The sequence below is a fragment of the Oncorhynchus keta genome, unplaced genomic scaffold (genome assembly GCF_023373465.1).
Source record: "Oncorhynchus keta strain PuntledgeMale-10-30-2019 unplaced genomic scaffold, Oket_V2 Un_contig_25685_pilon_pilon, whole genome shotgun sequence".
Taxonomy (NCBI): Eukaryota; Metazoa; Chordata; class Actinopteri; order Salmoniformes; family Salmonidae; genus Oncorhynchus; species Oncorhynchus keta.
The window spans coordinates 24,577-48,176 of NW_026284571.1; the positions used below are offsets into that span (position 1 = coordinate 24,577).

Consider the following 23,600-nt stretch of genomic DNA (forward strand, 5'->3'; position numbering starts at 1 on the left):
TGTTAGCTCCACTTCCCTCCATGATGATGTTAACTCTCTCTGTTAGCTCCACTTCCCCTCCATGATGATGTTAACTCTCTCTGTTAGCTCCACTTCCCTCCATGATGATGTTAACTCTCTCTGTTAGCTCCACTTCCCTCCATGATGATGTTAACTCTCTCTGTTAGCTCCACTTCCCTCCATGATGATGTTAACTCTCTCTGTTAGCTCCACTTCCCTCCATGATGATGTTAACTAAGCTCCACTCTCATGATGATGTTAACTTAGCTCCACTTCCTCCATGATGATGTTAACTCTCTCTGTTAGCTCCACTTCCCTCCATGATGATGTTAACTCTCTCTGTTAGCTCCACTTCCCTCCATGATGATGTTAGCTCCACTTCCCTCCATGATGATGTTAACTCTCTGTTAGCTCCACTTCCCTCCATGATGATGATGTTAACTCTCTCTGTTAGCTCCACTTCCCTCCATGATGATGATGTTAACTTCTCATGATGTTAGCTGTTAGCTCCACTTCCCTCCATGATGATGTTAACTCTCTCTGTTAGCTCCACTTCCCTCCATGATGATGTTAACTCTCTCTGTTAGCTCCACTTCCCTCCATGATGATGTTAACTCTCTCTGTTAGCTCCACTTCCCTCCATGATGATGTTAACTCTCTCTGTTAGCTCCACTTCCCTCCATGATGATGTTAACTCTCTCTGTTAGCTCCACTTCCTTCATGATGATGTTAACTCTCTCTGTTAGCTCCACTTCCCTCCATGATGATGTTAACTCTCTCTGTTAGCTCCAGCTCCATGATGCACTTCTGTTAGCTCCATGATGATGTTAACTCTCTCTGTTAGCTCCACTTCCCTCCATGATGATGTTAACTCTCTCTGTTAGCTCCACTTCCCTCCATGATGATGATAACTCTGTTAGCTCCACTTCCCCTCCATGATGATGTTAACTCTCTCTGTTAGCTCCACTTCCCTCCATGATGATGTTAACTCTCTCTGTTAGCTCCACTTCCCTCCATGATGATGTTAACTCTCTCTGTTAGCTCCACTTCCCTCCATGATGATGTTAACTCTCTCTGTTAGCTCCACTTCCCTCCATGATGATGTTAACTCTCTCTGTTAGCTCCACTTCCCTCCATGATGATGTTAACTTCCTCCATGATGATGTTAACTCTCTCTGTTAGCTCCACTTCCCTCCATGATGATGCTCCAGCTATGCACTTCCCTCCATGATGATGTTAACTCTCTCTGTTAGCTCCACTTCCCTCCATGATGATGATGATGTTAGCTCCACTTCCCTCTGTTAGCTCCACACTTCCCTCCATGATGATGTTAACTCTCTCTGTTAGCTCCACTTCCCTCCATGATGATGTTAACTCTCTCTGTTAGCTCCACTTCCCTCCATGATGATGTTAACTCTCTCTGTTAGCTCCACTTCCCTCCATGATGATGTTAACTCTCTGTTAGCTGTTAGCTCCACTTCCCTCCATGATGATGTTAACTCTCTCTGTTAGCTCCACTTCCCTCCATGATGATGTTAACTCTCTCTGTTAGCTCCACTTCTGTTAGCCTCCATGATGATGTTAACTCTCTCTGTTAGCTCCACTTCCCTCCATGATGATGTTAACTCTCTCTGTTAGCTCCACTTCCCTCCATGATGATGTTAACTCTCTCTGTTAGCTCCACTTCCCTTCATGATGATGTTAACTCTCTCTGTTAGCTCCACTTCCCTCCATGATGATGTTAACTCTCTCTGTTAGCTCCACTTCCCTCCATGTTAGCTCCACTTCCCTCCATGATGATGTTAACTCTCTCTGTTAGCTCCACTTCCCTCCATGATGATGTTAACTCTCTCTGTTAGCTCCACTTCCCTCCATGATGATGTTAACTCTCTCTGTTAGCTCCACTTCCCTCCATGATGATGTTAACTCTCTCTGTTAGCTCCACTTCCCTCCATGATGATGTTAACTCTCTCTGTTAGCTCCACTTCCCTCCATGATGATGTTAACTCTCTCTGTTAGCTCCACTTCCTCCATGATGATGATGTTAACTTCCCTCTGATTAGCTCCACTTCCCTTCCATGATGATGTTAACTCTCTCTGTTAGCTCCACTCCCTTCATGATGATGTTAACTCTCTCTTAGCTCCACCCTCCATGATGATGTTAACTCTCTCTGTTAGCTCCACTTCCCTCCATGATGATGTTAACTCTCTCTGTTAGCTCCACTTCCCTCCATGATGATGTTAACTCTCTCTGTTAGCTCCACTTCCCTTCATGATGATGTTAACTCTCTCTGTTAGCTCCACTTCCCTCCATGATGATGTTAACTCTCTCTGTTAGCTCCACTTCCCTCCATGATGATGTTAACTCTCTCTGTTAGCTCCACTTCCCTCCATGATGATGTTAACTTCCCTCATGATGATGTTAACTCTGTTAGCTCCACTTCCCTCCATGATGATGTTAACTCTCTCTGTTAGCTCCACTTCCCTCCATGATGATGTTAACTCTCTCTGTTAGCTCCACTTCCCTCCATGATGATGATAACTCTCTCTGTTAGCTCCACTTCCCTCATGATTATGTTAACTCCACTGTTAGCTCCACTTCCCTCCATGATGATGTTAACTCTCTCTGTTAGCTCCACTTCCCTCCATGATGATGTTAACTCTCTCTGTTAGCTCCACTTCCCTTCCATGATGATGTTAACTCTCTCTGTTAGCTCCACTTCCCTCCATGATGATGTTAACTCTCTCTGTTAGCTCCACTTCCCTCCATGATGATGTTAACTCTCTCTGTTGTTAGCTCCACTTCCCTCCATGATGATGTTAACTCTCTCTGTTAGCTTCCCTCCATGATGATGTTAACTCTCTCTGTTAGCTCCACTTCCCTCCATGATGATGTTAACTCTCTCTGTTAGCTCCACTTCCCTCCATGATGATGTTAACTCTCTCTGTTAGCTCCACTTCCCTCCATGATGATGTTAACTCTCTCTGTTAGCTCCACTTCCCTCCATGATGATGTTAACTCTCTGTTAGCTCCACTTCCCTTCATGATGATGTTAACTCTCTCTGTTAGCTCCACTTCCCTCCATGATGATGTTAACTCTCTCTGTTAGCTCCACTTCCCTCCATGATGATGTTAACTCTCTCTGTTAGCTCCACTTCCCTCCATGATGATGTTAACTCTCTCTGTTAGCTCCACTTCCCTCCATGATGATGTTAACTCTCTCTGTTAGCTCCACTTCCCTCCATGATGATGTTAACTCTCTCTGTTAGCTCCACTTCCCTCCATGATGATGTTAACTCTCTCTGTTAGCTCCACTTCCCTTCATGATGATGTTAACTCTCTCTGTTAGCTCCACTTCCCTCCATGATGATGTTAACTCTCTCTGTTAGCTCCACTTCCCTCCATGATGATGTTAACTCTCTCTGTTAGCTCCACTTCCCTCCCCTCCTGTTGACTTCCCTCCATGATGATGTTAACTCTCTCTGTTAGCTCCCTTCCCTTCATGATGATGTGATAACTCTCTCTGTTAGCTCCACTTCCCTCCATGATGATGTTAACTCTCTCTGTTAGCTCCACTTCCCTCCATGATGATGTTAACTCTCTCTGTTAGCTCCACTTCCCTCATGATGATGTTCTGTTAGCTCCACTTCCCTCCATGATGATGTTAACTCTCTCTGTTAGCTCCACTTCCCTCCATGATGATGTTAACTCTCTCTGTTAGCTCCACTTCCCTCCATGATGATGTTAACTCTCTCTGTTAGCTCCACTTCCCTTCATGATGATGTTAACTCTCTCTGTTAGCTCCACTTCCCTTCATGATGATGTTAACTCTCTCTGTTAGCTCCACTTCCCTCCATGATGATGTTAACTCTCTCTGTTAGCTCTCCCTCCTGTTAAGCTCCACTTCCCTCCATGATGATGTTAACTCTCTCTGTTAGCTCCACTTCCCTTCCATGATGATGTTAACTCTCTCTGTTAGCTCCACTTCCCTTCATGATGATGTTAACTCTCTCTGTTAGCTCCACTTCCCTCCATGATGATGTTAAGCTCCACTTCCCTCCATGATGATGTTAGCTCCACTTCCCTCCATGATGATGTTAACTCTCTCTGTTAGCTCCACTTCCCTCCATAACTCTCTCTGATGCTTAACTCTCCATCTGTTAGCTCCACTTCCCTCCATGATGATGTTAACTCTCTCTGTTAGCTCCACTTCCCTTCATGATGATGTTAACTCTCTCTGTTAGCTCCACTTCCCTCCATGATGATGTTAACTCTCTCTGTTAGCTCCACTTCCCTTCATGATGATGTTAACTCTCTGTTAGCTCCACTTCCCTTCATGATGATGTTAACTCTCTCTGTTAGCTCCACTTCCCTCCATGATGATGTTAACTCTCTCTGTTAGCTCCACTTCCTTCATGATGATGTTAACTCTCTGTTAGCTCCACTTCCCTCCATGATGATGTTAACTCTCTCTGTTAGCTCCACTTCCCTCCATGATGATGTTAACTCTCTCTGTTAGCTCCACTTCCCTCCATGATGATGATGTTAGCTCCACTTCCCTCATGATGATGTTAACTCTGTTAGCTCCACTTCCCTTCATGATGATGTTAACTCTCTCTGTTAGCTCCACTTCCCTTCATGATGATGTTAACTCTCTCTGTTAGCTCCACTTCCCTCCATGATGATGTTAACTCTCTCTGTTAGCTCCACTTCCCTCCATGATGATGTTAACTCTCTCTGTTAGCTCCACTTCCCTTCATGATGATGTTAACTCTCTCTGTTAGCTCCACTTCCCTCCATGATGATGCTCTCTGTTAGCTTCCCTCCATGATGATGTTAACTCTCTCTGTTAGCTCCACTTCCTCTTCATGATGATGTTAACTCTCTCTGTTAGCTCCACTTCCCTCATGATGATGTTAACTTCTGTTAGCTCCACTTCATGATGATGTTAACTCTCTCTGTTAGCTCCACTTCCCTCCATGATGATGTTAACTCTCTCTGTTAGCTCCACTTCCCTCCATGATGATGTTAACTCTCTCTGTTAGCTCCACTTCCCTCCATGATGATGTTAACTCTCTGTTAGCTCCACTTCCCTCCATGATGATGTTAACTCTCTCTGTTAGCTCCACTTCCCTTCATGATGATGTTAACTCTCTCTGTTAGCTCCACTTCCCTCCATGATGATGTTAACTCTTCCCTCCATGATGAGCTCCACTCCACTTCCTCCATTATGATGTTAACTCTCTCTGTTAGCTCCACTTCCCTTCATGATGATGTTAACTCTCTCTGTTAGCTCCACTTCCCTCCATGATGATGTTAACTCTCTCTGTTAGCTCCACTTCCCTCCATGATGATGTTAACTCTCTCTGTTAGCTCCACTTCCCTCCATGATGATGTTAACTCTCTCTGTTAGCTCCACTTCCCTTCATGATGATGTTAACTCTCTCTGTTAGCTCCACTTCCCTCCATGATGATGTTAACTCTCTCTGTTAGCTCCACTTCCCTCCATGATGATGTTAACTCTCTCTGTTAGCTCCACTTCCCTCCATGATGATGTTAACTCTCTGTTAGCTCCACTTCCCTCCATGATGATGTTAACTCCTCTGTTAGCTCCACTTCCCCATGATGATGTTAACTCTCTCTGTTAGCTCCACTTCCCTTCATGATGATGTTAACTCTCTCTGTTAGCTCCACTTCCCTCCATGATGATGTTAACTCTCTCTGTTAGCTCCACTTCCCTCCATGATGATGTTAACTCTCTCTGTTAGCTCCACTTCCCTCCATGATGATGTTAACTCTCTCTGTTAGCTCCACTTCCCTCCATGATGATGTTAACTCTCTCTGTTAGCTCCACTTCCCTTCATGATGATGTTAACTCTCTCTGTTGATGATGTTAACTCCTGTTAGCTCCACTTTCCCCTCCATGATGATGTTAACTCTCTCTGTTAGCTCCACTTCCCTCCATGATGATGTTAACTCTCTCTGTTAGCTCCACTTCCCTTCATGATGATGTTAACTCTCTCTGTTAGCTCCACTCTCTCTGTTAGCTCCACTTCCTCCATGATGATGTTAACTCTCTCTGTTAGCTCCACTTCCCTCCATGATGATGTTAACTCTCTCTGTTAGCTCCACTTCCCTTCATGATGATGTTAACTCTCTCTGTTAGCTCCACTTCCCTCCATGACGATGTTAACTCTCTCTGTTAGCTCCACTTCCCTCATGATGATGTTAACTCTCTCTGTTAGCTCCACTTCCCTCCATGATGATGTTAACTCTCTGTTAGCTCCACTTCCCTCCATGATGATGTTAACTCTCTGTTAGCTCCACCCTTCATGATGATGTTAACTCTCTCTGTTAGCTCCACTTCCCTCCATGATGATGTTAACTCTCTGTTAGCTCCACTTCCCTCCATGATGATGTTAACTCTCTGTTAGCTCCACTTCCCTCCATGATGATGTTAACTCTCTCTGTTAGCTCCACTTTCATGATGATGTTAACTCTCTGTTAGCTCCACTTCCCTCCATGATGATGTTAACTCTTAGCTCCACATGATGATGCACTTGTCTCTGCTAGTAATACACTGTTAACATTAGCCTAGACTGAACCACAGAAAATAACCATTATAAACAGTTGTAAAAACCAAATCTTCCAGACAGAATATTTCCTGTAGATTCAGACTCATCACCAATCTGTTATGTTTTGTGGGTTTCATAACCACGTCTGTATAACAATTCAATAATGAGACGGGAGACAGAAATCAGTTCAACCATTTATCTGGAACATGATCATCTCAACACATACAAACCCCCATGATGCTCTGCGGCACAACCCCAATGAACAACAATTAAATCAATAAATGAGTAAATGGACAGTAAACAAAACCCAGAGGACTGTAAATGTTTAGTTGTAGCAGGTAGGACCATGGGACAGGGTCAGAAAGGTCAGTATGTTTGATACCTGGTTACAGAGGTGACATAACAACCATAAGGTCCATTATAACACAGTGAAATAGAGGTGGGAGCTAAAAGCAGACATGGACAGTGAGATGGTGTTAGGAGGTCAGGGGTCAAACACGAGATCAGGACAGGTAGAAATGGCAGGGCTGTAAATAGACAGACACATTCTGATCATGGCTCAGGCCTGACCTGAGACACCCAATCAGAAGATGCCAACTGGCCAGTACTTTGCTATGACTTTATGGGATTTCCTTTCATCAACATCCAAAACATTTAAATGAGGCATCAATAAAACATTACTTTAAAGAAAGGACACGACCTTGTTAGGCCTTCTAGCCATCGCTGATCCATTTTTCATTTTTCATTTTCCATTTGTTTTGCCTTGTTTCACATCACACCTGCTTTCTCATCAATTACATGTTGTGTGTTTCCCCTCATGTCGGTGATTTGGTTTGATTGTATGTACGTTTGACGGGTTTTTACTTTTATTATTTTTTGTATATTTTGGTTTTGGAGTTGTTATTTTTTCACTTATTAAACGACTCAGTTTATATCAGATGGACTTGTGTTACTTACTTCATATCAAACATAAAACATTTACATTTGCTCTTTTTATTATACTGAACAATAAAATAAACCCAAAATGTGTGTGTGATTATTTACAGGGACACTGAGGATTCATCACAAACCCAAAACCCTGGATAGAGGGGCTCAGTGAATGTGGAGGTGAATGTAATCAGGTGGGTCAGTGTGTCAGAGGAGGCTCTATAGAAGGACAGAGTGCCGGCTGGCCAGTCCAGATACACTCCTACTCTGTGGGAGCTGGAGGGTTGGAGGTCTATGGTAGTGGGATAATTACTGTGCCAGGCAATGTAACGGTTGTCATAGCAGAACAGACTCCAGGACTTGTCATTCCATCCAAGACAACAGTTCTTAACCCTTCCTCTCCTGCTGATTCCTTTATATGTCATTCCTATACCAGCCCCTTTCCCACTCCACTCTACCTCCCAGTAACAGCGCCCAGTCAGATCCTCTCTACACAGCACCTGTTCACAGTCCTCAAATCTCTCTGGGTGATCAGGATACGGCTGCTCCTCTCTCCTACATGTCACCTTTCTGTTCTCCTCAGACAGAGAGAAGAGTCTGTTTACTGTGTTTGGGTCCAGTGTGAGATCACAGACATCTGATGGATGAAACCAGACACAATATTAGAAATCATCATCATTCACATTATAATGTTAACAAACCTGTTAAAGATAGTCTGACTACAGAATACTGCCCCCTTTGGAGGAATTGCGTGCCCATAGTAAACAGAAAATAAAGTTGCTAATATATGCATATAATAATTATAATTGAATAGAAAACTCTAAAGCTTCTAAAACTGTTCAAATTATGTCTGTATGTAAAGCAGAACTCAGGGCAGCCATTCTCCCAAACTCTCTTGTCATCATGAAAGTTGGGCCAACTGACGTCATCGCCCCCACCCTTCCCAACCAGCTACAGATCTGGGAACAGTTTCTATCTATTCAGCACGATGTCTGCTTTCAGTGGGGCCTGTCAGTGTGAGAATCGCACGCTCCCTCCACTTTTGGCGGGCTGAAACCTTCAGGTCACGCGAAAATACATGCACTTTGATGCGCGCGTCGGGTCCAGAGCTCTCTGTCTTCCAGGGTTGACCAAACGATGTCTGTTTGTCTGTTCGAGCTAAGGATTTTTTTCCATGTTCATGCTAAAGCTTGATTCTGCACTTAGTTTGACCAGTTTAGTCGACATATAATATGTAATTTTGAAGTTGATGCGCATCCACTAGAATTTTGGCTGCATTTCCGACAGAATTTATCGTGTTTGATAGCCGAAAGACAGACTTGAAAACCAAAGGCAGTTTTTGTTAAGTATGACTACTTCCACGGCTTATGATCGAAGAACATCAAAGGTAAGGGAATATTTATGTGGTTATTTTGTGTTTCTGTGGAGTCCAACATAGAGGAGACATAATGCTAATGTGTGAGCACAGTAAAATTTTTAACATTGCGTCATTGTAAACAGAGATTTATGGATATAAATTGTATATTATTGAAAAAAACATAAATGTACTGTGTAACATGTCCTATTACTGTCATCTGATGAAGATTTTCAAAAGGTTAGTGAATTATTTTTCTTTGAATCCTGCATTTGTTGATTGCATATTTTGTTCAACTTGGCTATTCAAATTAGCTGTGTCTTTGGTGGTGGTTTGACATAAATATGTGCTATGTTTTCGCCGTAAAACATTTTAGAAATCTGACTTGCTGGCTGGATGAACAATGTGTTTTTCATTTGAGCTATTGGACTTGTTAATGTGTGGAGGTTAAATATTTCTAAGAATATTTTTGCATATTATGCGCCACCGTTCCAGCTGAACCCAATCCAAGCATCAGGTTAACTCACTTTTCACTAATTCATTTAATGTGGATGGTTCTAGGTATCAAAAGGAGAAGTAAAGGTAACTTGAGACTTGTTGAATGATCATATGTTATACTGTATGGTAATATAAAACACACGTATTCACATTAATTGCACACACATTGTCAAAGCAACTCTTGTAAACTTTGGTGTCCCTGATTTCTGATTCTGTAGAACTACAGCTGATATTTAATATGACCAAGTAAGTAATGATTGTGGTCTTTGACTTGGACTTAACTTGAATTAAGACTTATTCTTAGTTATATTCTTCACAGCAGTCAACACTCACATTTTCTAGGCCCAGATTTCATTCTGTTCTCTCCACCATGTTCCACACTGTAGCGGTAAGCAGAAGAACAGACAGTCATTGAGGGACACACCTGAACTCACACACACCAAGTGGTGGTAAGAATGTTTGTCTTAACTAGCCTGATAAGTCAAACATGTCTGATATGAACATTGACATAAACCCTCTACATACTTGAGTTTCTCCAGTCTGCAGTGTGGATCCTCCAGTCCAGCAGAGAGCAGTCTGACTCCTGAGTCTCCTGGGTGATTGTAGCTCAGGTCCAGCTCTCTCAGGTGTGAGGGGTTTGACTCCAGAGCTGAGACCAGAGAAGCACAGCCTTCCTCTGTGACTAGACAGACTGACAGCCTGCAAAGAGTCAAATCATATTAAAATCACACTGCTATTCTTTGGTGGTGAAAATAGTGGCAGTATATTTTTACAAAATGTATATATTTATCAAATGTCATCAAAGTATTGCTTGTAGATAGAAACATGTATAGTACAAATATTATAGTAGACTGACCAGACCAGTTTAAAAAGCAGTATCAGTCAGAAGACTGACAGTGAGGTATCAGATTTAGATTGTATTGAGTATACAGTCCACACCATATCTATTTAGACAGTGAGGTATCAGATCTAGATTGTATTGAGTACAGTCCACGCCATATCTATTTAGACAGTGAGGTATCAGATTTAGATTGTATTGAGTATACAGTCCTCACCATATCTATTTAGACAGTGAGGTATCAGATTTAGATTGTATTGAGTATACAGTCCACACCATATCTATTTAGACAGTGAGGTATCAGATTTAGATTGTATTGAGTATACAGTCCACACCATATCTATTTAGACAGTGAGGTATTAGATTTAGATTGTATTGAGTATACAGTCCACACCATATATATTTAGACAGTGAGGTATCAGATTTAGATTGTATTGAGTATACAGTCCACACCATATCTATTTAGACAGTGAGGTATCAGATTTAGATTGTATTGAGTATATAGTCCTCACCATATCTATTTAGACAGTGAGGTATCAGATTTAGATTGTATTGAGTATATAGTCCACACCATATCTATTTAGACAGTGAAGTATCAGATTTAGATTGTATTGAGTATACAGTCCACATCATATCTATTTAGACAGTGAGGTATCAGATTTAGATTGTATTGAGTATACAGTGTATTAAAGTTCTCAAACGTTGAGTATTTGGTCCCATATTCTTTGACATTCTTTGACTACATTAACTTGACTGTGACTCATAAATAATAATAATGAAAGTTAGAGAACACCAAACATGCTAACCTCTCACCATTACCAATAACAGAGGATACAACAAAACATGCTAACCTCTCACCATTACCAATAACAGAGGATACAACAAAACATGCTAACCTCTCACCATTACCAATAACAGAGGATACAACAAAACATGCTAACCTCTCACCATTACCAATAACAGAGGCTACAACAAAACATGCTAACCTCTCACCATTACCAATAACAGAGGCTACAACACAACATGATAACCTCTCACCATTACCAATAACAGAGACTACAACAAAACATGCTAACCTCTCACCATTACCAATAACAGACGACAACAAAACATGCTAACCTCTCACCATTACCAATAACAGAGGATACAACAAAACATGCTAACCACTCACCATTACCAATAACAGAGACTACAACAAAACATGCTAACCTCTCACCATTACCAATAACAGACTACAACAAAACATGCTAACCTCTCACCATTACCAATAACAGAGGATACAACAAAACATGCTAACCTCTCACCATTACCAATAACAGAGGCTACAACAAAACATGCTAACCTCTCACCATTACCAATAACAGAGGCTACAACAAAACATGATAACCTCTCACCATTACCAATAACAGAGGCTACAACAACACATGCTAACCTCTCACCATTACCAATAACAGAGGCTACAACAACACATGCTAACCTCTCACCATTACCATTAACAGAGGCTACAACAACACATGCTAACCTCTCACCATTACCAATAACAGAGGCTACAACAACACATGCTAACCTCTCACCATTACCAATAACAGAGGATACAACAAAACATACTAACCTCTCACCATTACCAATAACAGAGGCTACAACAAAACATGCTAACCTCTCACCATTACCAACAGGGGAGGTCAGCATTTATTCTGATCGTTGTGCCTCTAATAACTTTCTCATTCATCATTATTCACGATTCATTCCTGATTATTCATCATCATAGGAGCATCCACATGAATGTAGAAGTGTTCAGAAACATCTTCTATTCTTGCTGACAATACAAGTGAAGTGACTCCAAAATGACAGGACATTATTCACCATTCAGTTTCTATTAGGAAACCATCTAAAACACAACCAAGACAAACTGCAAATTAATTCAACAAGTTAGTAGAATCACAAGCTTGATGTAATCACTGCAGGCATGGAATATGGGACCAAATACTAAACGTATGACTAAAATAATTTGTCCAAATAATTAAGACTTCTTCAAATGGGAGAACTAAACTCAGCAAAAAAGAAACGTCCTCTCACTGTCAACTGCATTTATTTTCAGCAAACTTAACATGTGTAAATATTTGTATAAACATAACATTCAACAACTGAGACATAAATTGAACAAGTTCCACAGACATGTGACTAACAGAAATGGAATAATGTGTCCCTGAACAAAGGGGGGTCAAAATAAAAGTATGTCAGTATCTGGTGTGGCCACCAGCTGCATTAAGTACTGCAGTGCATCTCATCCTCATGAACTGCACCAGATTTGCCAGTTCTTGCAGTGAGATGTTACCCCACTCTTCAACCAAGGCACCTGCAAGTTCCCGGACATTTTTTGGGGGAATGGCCCTAGCCCTCACCCTCTGATCCAACAGGTCCCAGATGTGCTCAATGAGATTGATAACCGGGCTCGTCGCTGGCCATGGCACACTGACATTCCTGTCTTGCAGGAAATCACACATAACAAGCAGTATGGCTGGTGGCATTGTCATGCTGGAGGGTCATGTCAGGATGAGCCTGCAGGAAGGGTACCACATGAGGGAGGAAGATGTCTTCCCTGTAACGCACAGCGTTGAGATTGCCTGCAATGACAACAAGCTCAGTCCGATGATGCTGACACACCGCCTCAGACCATGACGGATCCTCCACCTCCAAATCGAACCCACTCCAGAGTACAGGCCTCGGTGTAACGCTCATTCCTTCGATGACAAACACTAATACGACCATCACCCCTGGTGAGACAAAACCGTGACTCGTCAGTGAAGAGCATTTTTGCCAGTCCTGTCTGGTCCAGTGACAGTGGGTTTGTGCACATAGGCAACGTTGTTGCCAGTGATGTCTGGGGAGGACCTGCTTTACAACAGGTCTACAAGCCCTCAGTCCAGCCTCTCTCAGCCTATTACGGACAATCTGAGCACTGATGGAGGGATTGTGTGTTCCTGGTGTAACTCGGGCAGTTGTTGCCATCCTGTACCTGTCCCGCAGGTGTGATGTTCGGATGTACCGATCCTGCGCAGGTGTTGTTACACGTGTTCTGCCACTGCGAGGACGATCAGCTGTCCATCCTGTCTCCTTTTAGCGCCGTTTTAGGCGTCTCACAGTACAGACATCACAATTTATTTCCATGGCCACATCTGCAATCCTCATGCCTCCTTGCTGCATGTCTAAGGCACATTCATGCAACTGAGCAGGGACCCTGGGTATCTTTCTTTTGGTGTTTTTCAGAGTCAGTAGAAAGACCTCTTTAGTGTCCTAAGTTTATATAACTGTGACCTTAATTGCCTACCGTCTGTAAACTGTTAGTGTCTAAACGTCCGTCCCACAGGTGCATGTTCATTAATTGTTTATGGTTCATTGAACAAGCATGGGAAACAGTGCTTAAACCCTTTTCAATATAGATCTGTGAATTTATTTGGATTTTTACAAATTATCTTTGAAAGACAGGGTCCTGAAAAAGGGTTGTTTCTATTTTTGATGAGTTTGGATACATAGTGCTTTCATATCTAAACGGTAAAATATACAGTCGTGGCCAAAAGTTGAGAAAGACACAAATATTCATTTTCACAAAGTCTGATGCCTCAGTTTGTATGATGGCAATTTACGTATACCCTAGAATGTTATGAAGAGTGATCAGATGAATTGCAATTAATTGCAAAGTCCCTCTTGGCCATGCAAATGAACTGAATCCCCCAAAAAACATTTCCACTGCATTTCAGCCCTGCCACAAAGGACCAGCTGACATCATGTCAGTGATTCTCTCATTAACACAGGTGTGAGTGTTGACAAGGACAAGGCTGGAGACCACTCTGTCATGATGATTGAGTTTGAATAACAGACTGGAAGCTTCAAAAGGAGGGTGGTCCTTGGAATCATTGTTCTTCCTCTGTCAACCATGGTTACCTGCAAGGAAACGCATGCAGTCATCGTTGCTTTGCACAAAAGGGCTTCACGGGCAAGGATATTGCACCTAAATCAACCATTTATCAGATCAACAAGAACTTCAAGGAGAGCAGTTCAATTGTTGTGAAGAATGATTCAGGGTGCCCAAGAAAGTCCAGCAAACACCAGGACCGTCTCCTAAAGTTGATTCAGCTGCGGGATCGGGCACCACCAGTACAGAGCTTGCTCAGGAATGGCAGCAGGCAGGTGTGAGTGCATCTGCATGCACAGTGAGGCGAAGACTTTTGGAGGATGGCCTGGTGTCAAGAAGGGCAGCAAAGAAGCCACTTCTCTCCAGGAACAACATCAGGGACAGACTGATATTCCCCAAAAGGTACAGCGATTGGACTGCTGAGGACTGGGGTAAAGTCATTTTCTCTGATGAATCCCCTTTCTGATTGTTTGGGGCATCCGGAAAAAGGTTGTCCAGAGAAGACAAGGTGAGCGCTACCATCAGTCTGTGTCATGCCAACAGTAAAGCATCCTGAGACCATTCATGTGAGGTTGCTTCTCAGCCAAGGGAGTGGGATCACTCACAATGTTGCCTAAGAACACATCCTCCAAGAGCAACTTCTCACAACCATCCAGGAACAGTTTGGTGACCAACAATGCAGTTTCCAGCATGATGGAGCATTTTGCCATAAGGCAAAAGTGATAACTAAGTGGCTCTGGGAACGAAACATCGATATTTTGGGTCAATGGTCAGGAAACTCCCCAGACCTTAATCCCATTGAGAACTTGTGGTCAATCCTCAAGAGGCGGGTGGATAAACAAAAACACACAAATTCTGACAAACTCCAAGCATTGTTTATGCAAGAATGGGTTGCCATCAGTCAGGATGTGGCCCAGAAGTTAATTGACAGCATGTCAGGGCAAATAGACACTTTGCATCAACTTCATGTAATTGTCAATAAAAGCCTTTGACACTTATGAAATGCTTGTAATTATACTTCAGTATTCCATGGTAACATCTGACAAAAATATGTGAAGACACTGAAGCAGCAAACTTTGTGAAAATTACTATTTGTGTCATTCTCAACTTTTGGCCACGACTGTATATGTATGAATACCTTTAAATAAAAGGTGACATTCTTTACTGTCTCCTAATATGAAACATTCTATCTCAAATCCAAAATGCTGGAGCAGAGCACCACATTTAAAACTGTAAGCTTCACTGTCCAAACACATATGGTGTGGACTACGTGTGCCTGGTAAACACATGTGGATCTGGTGAACAGTTATCACTTGTTGACCAACTGTAGGAATACTGACCTCAGAGTCTCCAGTTTACAGAGGGGATTCCCCAGTCCAGCAGAGAGCAGCTTCACTCCTGGATCCTTCAGGTCATTGTTACTCAGATCCAGCTCTCTCAGGTGTGAGGGGTTTGACCTCAGAGCTGAGACCAGAGAAGCACAGCCTTCCTCTGTGACTAGACAGCCTGACAGCCTGACAAAGAGATCATCATGACTTCACAAACACACTGTTAATTTAACACCAGTATTGTAGAAGGACAATGGCAGATGCATTTGTTTTTTTTCTCTTAAATAACATATAGATTCATCTTCCGTGTCCTAGAATTGTATGGGCATATTGTTATACTAATAAATACATGCATTTATTCAATATGTTTTTCAATATAATATTATATACATATTATAATACATATTTTTCTCTAAACTGAATATTTCTTCCTGATGATTAGTTCTTAAATGTCATTTTATTTACTCACTGAACAGCCCTGGAGGCTTTGACCACTGGCAGCAGCCTCAGAAGACCTTCCTCTGATCTGGAGTATTTCTTCAGGACAAACACATCCAGCTCCTTTTCTGAAGTCAGCAACACAAAGACCAGAGCTGACCACTGTGCAGGTGACAGTTTGTCTTCTGAAAGACTTCCTGAGCTCAGGTAGATTTGGATCTCCTCCACTAGAGAATTGTCATTCAGTTCATTCAGACAGTGGAACAGATTGATGCTCCTCTCTGGAGAGAGATTCTCCCTGATCTTCTCCTTGATGTACTTGACTGTTTCTTCGTGGCTCTGTGAGCTGCTTCTTGTCTTTGTCAGTAGATCTTGTAAGTGCTTCTGATTGGACTCCAGTGAGAGGCCCAGAAGGAAGCGGAGGAAAAGGTCCAGGTTTCCCGTCTCACTTTGTAAGGCTTTATCCACAGCACTCTTGTAGAAAGTAACTTCAGGCTCGTCTTTTGTTTGCAGTTCATCCATTACATTATAATTGTTGTTGATGAATGAGAGGAACACATATACAGCAGCCAGAAACTCCTGAATGCTCAGATGAACAAAGCAGTACACCTTGACCTGGTAGAGCCCACATTCCTCTTTAAAGAGCTGTGTGCACAATCCTGAGTACACTGAGGCTTCATTGACATCAATGCCAGCCTCTTTCAGGTCTTCTTCATAGAAAATCAGATTGCCCTTCACAAGCTGTTGAAAAGCCAGTTTTCCCAGTGACAGAATGCTCTCTTTATTCCAGTGTGGACCTGTCTCTTCTTTCCCAAGATACTTTTCATTCTTCTGTTTGGTATGAAACACCACAAGGTGTGTGTACATCTCAGTCAGAGTCTTGGGCATCTCTTCTCTCTCATGTTTCAGCATGTGTTCAAGGACTGTTGCAGAAATCCAACAGAAGACTGGAATGTGGCACATGATGTGGAGGCTCCTTGATGTCTTTATGTGTGAGATGATTCTGCTGGACAGGTCCTCATCACTGAATCTCTTCCTGAAGTACTCCTCCTTCTGTGGGTCATTGAACCTCGTACCTCTGTCACCTGGTCAACACACTCTGAAGGGATCTTATTGGCTGCTGCAGGTCGGGTAGTTATCCAGATGAGAGCAGAGGGAAGCAGATTTCCCTTGATGAGATTTGTCAGCAGAACATCCACTGAGGTTGACTCTGTGACGTCCCAACAGATCTTGTTCTTCTGGAAGTCTAGGGGCAGTCGGCACTCATCCAGACCATCAAAGATGAACAGAACGTTGTACTTGTCATAGTTGGAGATTCTTGATTGTTTGGTTTCCATTGAGAAGTGATTGAGAAGTTCAATCAAAGTGTGTTTTTCCTCTTTCATCAAATTCAGCTCCCGAAAAGGAAATGAAAATACAAATTGGACATCCTGATTTGCTTTTCCTTCAGCCCAGTCCAGAATGAACTTCTGCACAGAGACTGTTTTTCCAATGCCAGCGACTCCCTTTGTCAGCACAGTTCTGATAGGTTTGTCTTGTCCAGTTAAGGGTTTGAAGATGTCGTTACATTTGATTGCAGTCTCTGGTCTTGCTTGTTTCCTGGTTGTTGTCTCAATCTGTCTCAGCTCATGTTCATTATTGACCTCTCCTGTTCCACCCTCTGTGATGTAGAGCTCTGTGTAGATGTTATTGAGAAGTGTTGGGTTTCCTTGTTTAGCGATCCCCTCAAATACACATTGAAACTTCTTCTTTAGATTAGATTTGTGTTCACGTTGGCAAATCACAGCAAGCTCATCTGAATGAAGAAATAACATGTACAGTATTGTAGGAATGTTATAAAGTTTTCAATTATAGTTATTTTATAGTAATTTCTTCTCTTAACCTGTTGAACCTATAGGGGCGCTGTGTCATTATTGGATAAAAAGACGTGCCCGTTTTAAGCGCAACATTTTGTCACGAAAAGATGCTCGCTTATGCATTGAATTGACAGCCTTGGAAAGACACAACTCTGACGTCTCCAAAACTGCAAAGATATTATCTGTGAGTGCCCCAGAACTAATGCAACAGGCGAAACCAAGATGAAGTTTCATACAGGAAATGCCCCAGATTCTGAAGGCGCTGTGTTCCAATGTCTCCTTATATGGCTGTGAATGCGCCAGGAATGAGCCTGCCCTTTGTGTCGTTTCTCCAAGGTGTCTGCAGCATTGTGACGTGTTTGTAGGCATATCATTGGAAGATTGACCATAAGAGACTACATTTACCTGGTGTCCCGCCCGGTGTCCTGTGTGCGTAATCTGTAGGTCCATGCGCGTTCCATTTCTTCAGAACAGAAAGTAAAATGCCACGAAGGATTTTATCGTCGATGGATATGTGAAAAACACCTCGAGGATTGATTCTAAACATCGTTTGCCATGTTTCTGTCGATATTATGGAGTTAATTAGGAAAAAAGTTTGCGTTTTAATGACTTATTCTTTTTTTCCTTACCCTTTCCTTTTTTTTACCCAAACGCGATGAACAAAACTGGAGCGATTAGTCGACACAAATAATATTTTTTGTAAAAACGGAACATTTGCTAACAGAGTCTCCTCATTGAAAACATCCGAAGTTCTTCAAAGGTAAATGATTTTATTTGAATGCTTTTATGGTTTTTGTGGAAAATGTTGCATGCTGAATGCTAACGCTAAATGCTATGCTAAATTCTACGTTAGCCATCAATACTGTTACACAAATGCTTGTTTTGCAATGGTTGAGAAGCATATTTTGAAAATCTGAGATGATGTTGTTAACAAAAGGATAAGCTTGAGAGCAAATAGATTCATTTCATTTCATTAGCGATTTTCATGAATAGTTAACGTTGCGTTATGGTAATGAGCTTGAGGCTGTAGCCACGATAACGGATCCGGGATGGCTCGATGCAAGAAGTTATATTACAGTTACATTATAATAATTTATTATCTTAACTGACTGTCTAAATGTGTAAATGTTTTCATAATGCATTACAGACTGGTATGACTGATTACATTATTATTGGTATTATTAATGCTGTCTGTCTGTCTGTCTGTCTGTCTGTCTGTCTGTCTTTCTGTCTGTCTGTCTGTCTGTCTGTCTGTCTGTCTGTCTGTCTGTCTGTCTGTCTGTCTGTCTGTCTGTCTGTCTGGCTCTCTTTCTCTAAATTTGTCACCACATCACATCCCTGCTGCTACTTGATGACGTCACTAGGTGTTGTGTTAAGGCTGCTACAATATCATTGAGTTACACAGCTACTTTAGCTGTACTTTACCAAAAGCTTTTAAATGTTATAACAGCATTCAACATGAGGCAGACAGATCTTACATTTCTCCAGTGTGTCAGCAAGCTCCTTCTGGTTCATTTTCCTCAGGATGTGCAGTGTGATCTTCAGAGCCCCCTCTCTGGCACTGCTCTCCTGCTTCTCATCTTCAGCGTCCACCACTTCCTTATTCTGCTTCTGACTCTCAAAGCCTTCTGGGAGTTCTGGACTAAGAATCCTCTTGAACATCTTCAGCTCGTTCTTCACAAATGTCATAATATTCTCTTCAAGCATCTGGAATAAATAAAGTAAATAAGTTAAGCAAGAGAAGAAATGCTTTCTCATTAACACATTAATGAATGATTGACATATCAACTTTACTTGAGGTAAACAAAAACAAATGTACATAACAGGACCACATACACTGAATATGGAGTCCAGGTCTGTTTGATGACTCTGGGAAGACTGACCACTGAGAATCTCTGACTCTGATCTCTCCTGTTGGTTTCTGTGGACAAAACATGAGATTACATCTCCTCATCCAGGAGTACACACACACATGCACACACACACACACACACACACACACACTGGGAAGGAGGGAATGTTGTGTTTGTTTAATTTTGTTTTAGGACTATGAAAATAGACTAAATGATTAGCCTATGGATTATGAAAACAACAACAATAAATGGGAAAATGGGAGGAGAAATGACTAGAGACAGTGTTGTTTAACTCACTGACCAGGACCCATGAGTTCTTACCTTTGTTCAGTAGAAAAGTCTCCCTCTCTAAACTGTAAAGGTTGATCCATAGACTTGTCACTCTTCATGGACACACAGCTGGGAACAGGGAGGCTGGTCTCTCCTGCATGATTGGGCTTCAACACAACAGAGACAAACATTACATCTCTCATCTACTCTGAACTCCAAAAAGCTATATATCACTTTTCAGAAATGTTCGTAAATGAGCTTTTATTGTTTAAAGAAGTTGTTTATGTTTTATTGCTAAATGAGGAGATGGCCTGCTTCTATAAACCAATGAGGAGATGCAGCGCGAACTACGTCACAAATAGAACTGACTTCCAGAAGTTAGTTAGACGCTTGTTGGCACGCGCGAGCAGTGTGTCATTTTTAATAACTAAATAAATTTAGCGAAGCGAAGCGTTGTAGTCAGTCTGTCAGCCCCGCTAAAAAGCTTGTGTCGTTACTCTGCCTTCTCCGGGGGATGTTGAGGTAAATTTACTAACCGGGAGGGTTGAATGATGTAATTTATTGGAGGGCTGGAAGACGCACTCTCGAGGTTGTTTACTCACAATGTCAGATATTAAGATGATTTTTTATAATGAATGTATACTGAGGTTGAGGTTCTGACTAGTGATTATTTACCCGGGGTTCAATACCTGCTATTGAGGCGCCCTGAAAATAATATTCAAAAGTTCGGTCCTTGGACACAGAGGTTTAAACACTAAAGTTACCGTCCATCTAGTGAAGAGAGGAGAACCGACAGAGGTAGCCAGCATCCGTCAACGAGAGAGGGAGAAGTCCTCACCGGGATTTAACAGGTGGAAGAAACAACCAGGGAGTTCCATCGGTCCACAAGAAATGCAGACAGCCGGAGATGATGTAGTGGTAGCTATGGTAACTAGGATGCTGCTGGTAGAGTAGCTATGGTAACTAGGATGCTGCTGGTAGAGTAGCTATGGTAACTAGGATGCTGCTGGTAGAGTAGCCAGCTAGTTTACCGAGCTGTACCCGACTAGCTAGGATAACTAGGATGCTGCTGGTAGAGTAGCTAGCTAGTTTACCGAGCTGTACCGACTAGCTAGGATAACTAGGATGCTGCTGGTAGAGTAGCTAGCTAGATTACCGAGCTGTACCGACTAGCTAGGATAACTAGGATGCTGCTGGTAGAGTAGCTAGCCAGCTTACCGAGCTGTACCAACTGATCAAAATAACTAAACCCAGTCTTTACAGTGGGTTACATTAGTAATATATATATTATAATATAATATAAACTCTTTACAGTGGGTTACATTAGTAATATATATATTATAATATAATATAAACTCTTTACAGTGGGTTACATTAGTAATATACAGTATATATATTATAATATCAACTCTTTACAGTGGGTTACATTAGTAATATACCGTATATATATTATAATATAAACTCTTTACAGTGGGTTACATTAGTAATATACAGTATATATATTATAATATCAACTCTTTACAGTGGGTTACATTAGTAATATATATATATATATATTATAATATAATATCAACTCTTTACAGTTAGTAATATTCTTTTTATATATATTTTTTTTATTATTATGTAAAACAAACATTCTAAATTTCTTTATAACAATATGTTGAGATCTGGGCCCATATCCACAAAGTGTCTCAGAGTAGAACATTGGTCGTATAAGTGCAGAGAATAAAGACATTTTAAACTTATGGGTATAAATTAAAGCTATGCATGAAGTCTCCAGTCCCACCTAGTCGGCAGATATTTAGGACACCTGGTGAGCTGTCCTAAGTAGTTAAGAGTTAACAGCAGGTGTCTTGATAATACTATAGAATAATGCAGTGAGTCAGTGGTTCCTGAGCCACATGTAATTAGTTGGAGAAGTTAAAATAATGTTTTATATTTCTATATGATCAATCCATTAATAATATAGACCTACATGCAACAGTAAGTCTTGTGCTTTTGGCAATTATGTACAGTATGTTTATTAATTATGCATAACAAGTGATACCATGTATAACTGCATAGCATTTTGTCTTCATTTTGGCAGATTAACTCATGCTTATTTCTGAACATTAACTCAGGCTGAGTCACATCCTCAAAACATTCATGAACCTTTCGTTGATCAGAACTCTGGAGGTTCTTCTTCACTGAAAAAATAATAACTTTTAGTGGTTCCTTAAATTAAGGAAGTGATAGAAGCCTTTTTGGTTCTAGAAGGAACCTTCTGTTCTAAGAGTGTATAATAACAAACACGTTTTTCTTCTGATTATTTAATTATCTACATCATGTTATTTCCAGTTCTCCCTTTGGACACAACATCATGTTGTTAATTAATAATCCTGAAATGGCCCTTTGAAGGCATCTATGGTGGAAATGAACATTGTTCCAACGTTCTAGGAAACATTATTGGCAAGGGACTTGATGACTACTATGCCAAAGCTATTTAGAGTTGTTAAACGGGTGTGAAGAGTTGTACATTGCAACGAGTACAGTCAGGGTGCCGTAGAACCCCTGCAGTACCTCCACAGACCCTGGATTGAGAACCCCTGCAGGACCTCCACAGACCCCGGATTGAGAACCCCTGCAGTACCTCCACAGACCCCGGATTGAGAACCCCTGCAGTACCTCCACAGACCCCGGATTGAGAACCCCTGCAGTACCTCCACAGACCCCGGATTGAGAACCCCTGCAGTACCTCCACAGACCCCGGATTGAGAACCCCTGCAGTACCTCCACAGACCCCGGATTGAGAACCCCTGCAGTACCTCCACAGACCCAGGATTGAGAACCCCTGCAGTACCTCCACAGACCCCGGATTGAGAACCCCTGCAGTACCTCCACAGTCCCGGATTGAGAACCCCTGCAGTACCTCCACAGACCCCGGATTGAGAACCCCTACAGTACCTCCACAGACCCAGGATTGAGAACCCCTGCAGTACCTCCACAGACCCCGGATTGAGAACCCCTGATTTAGCAGATGCTCTTATCCAGAGTGATTTACAGAAAGTGCTTTCATCTTAATTAAGATAGCTAAGTGAGTATATATATATATATACCCATCTAAAATCTATTAGTTAAAACTCTGAGAACAGTAATATTGAAGGTACCCATAGCAACCATTTCTGATTAAAAAACAAATGTGGACATTTTGGAAATAAACTCTTAATAATGTCATCAAAAATTGTCATCTCACCTCTTAGCCTTGGTGTCCTGTTCCCCAGAGAGAATCATTTTAGAGGCAGGGCCCCCCTCCTCTCTCTCCCCATAGAGACTAATTTTAGAGGCAGGGCCCCCCTCCTTTCTCTCCCCAGAGAGACTCATTTTAGAGGCAGGGCCCCCCTCCTTTCTCTCCCCAGAGAGACTCATTTTAGAGGCAGGGCCCCGCTCCTCTCTCTCCACAGAGAGACTCATTTTAGAGGCAGGGCCCCCCTTCTTGCTCTCCTCAGAGAGACTCATTTTAGAGGCAGGGCCCCGCTCCTCTCTCTCCCCAGAGAGACTCATTGTAGAGCACTGACCCCTAAACAGAGATCCAAAATGTTGGTTGTGGTTAACACAGTAATTATTTAATGTTAATTGTTATAATATATTAATTTTCTCTCATGAACATTTACTAACAGACATAGAAACAATCAGAAGATTTATTGCAATCACATGAAAACGTAGTTGTGACATTTCATCTCCATGGTAACTGTCTGTAATAATAATAAGTC

At 41.8% G+C, this 23,600-nt stretch overlaps 1 pseudogene; it reads right to left on the reverse strand.

The window, feature by feature from the left end:
• Positions 1-6,764: 6,764 nt before the first annotated feature.
• LOC127922434 (NACHT, LRR and PYD domains-containing protein 3-like) lies at positions 6,765-23,403 on the reverse strand (annotated as a pseudogene).
• Positions 23,404-23,600: the final 197 nt, after the last annotated feature.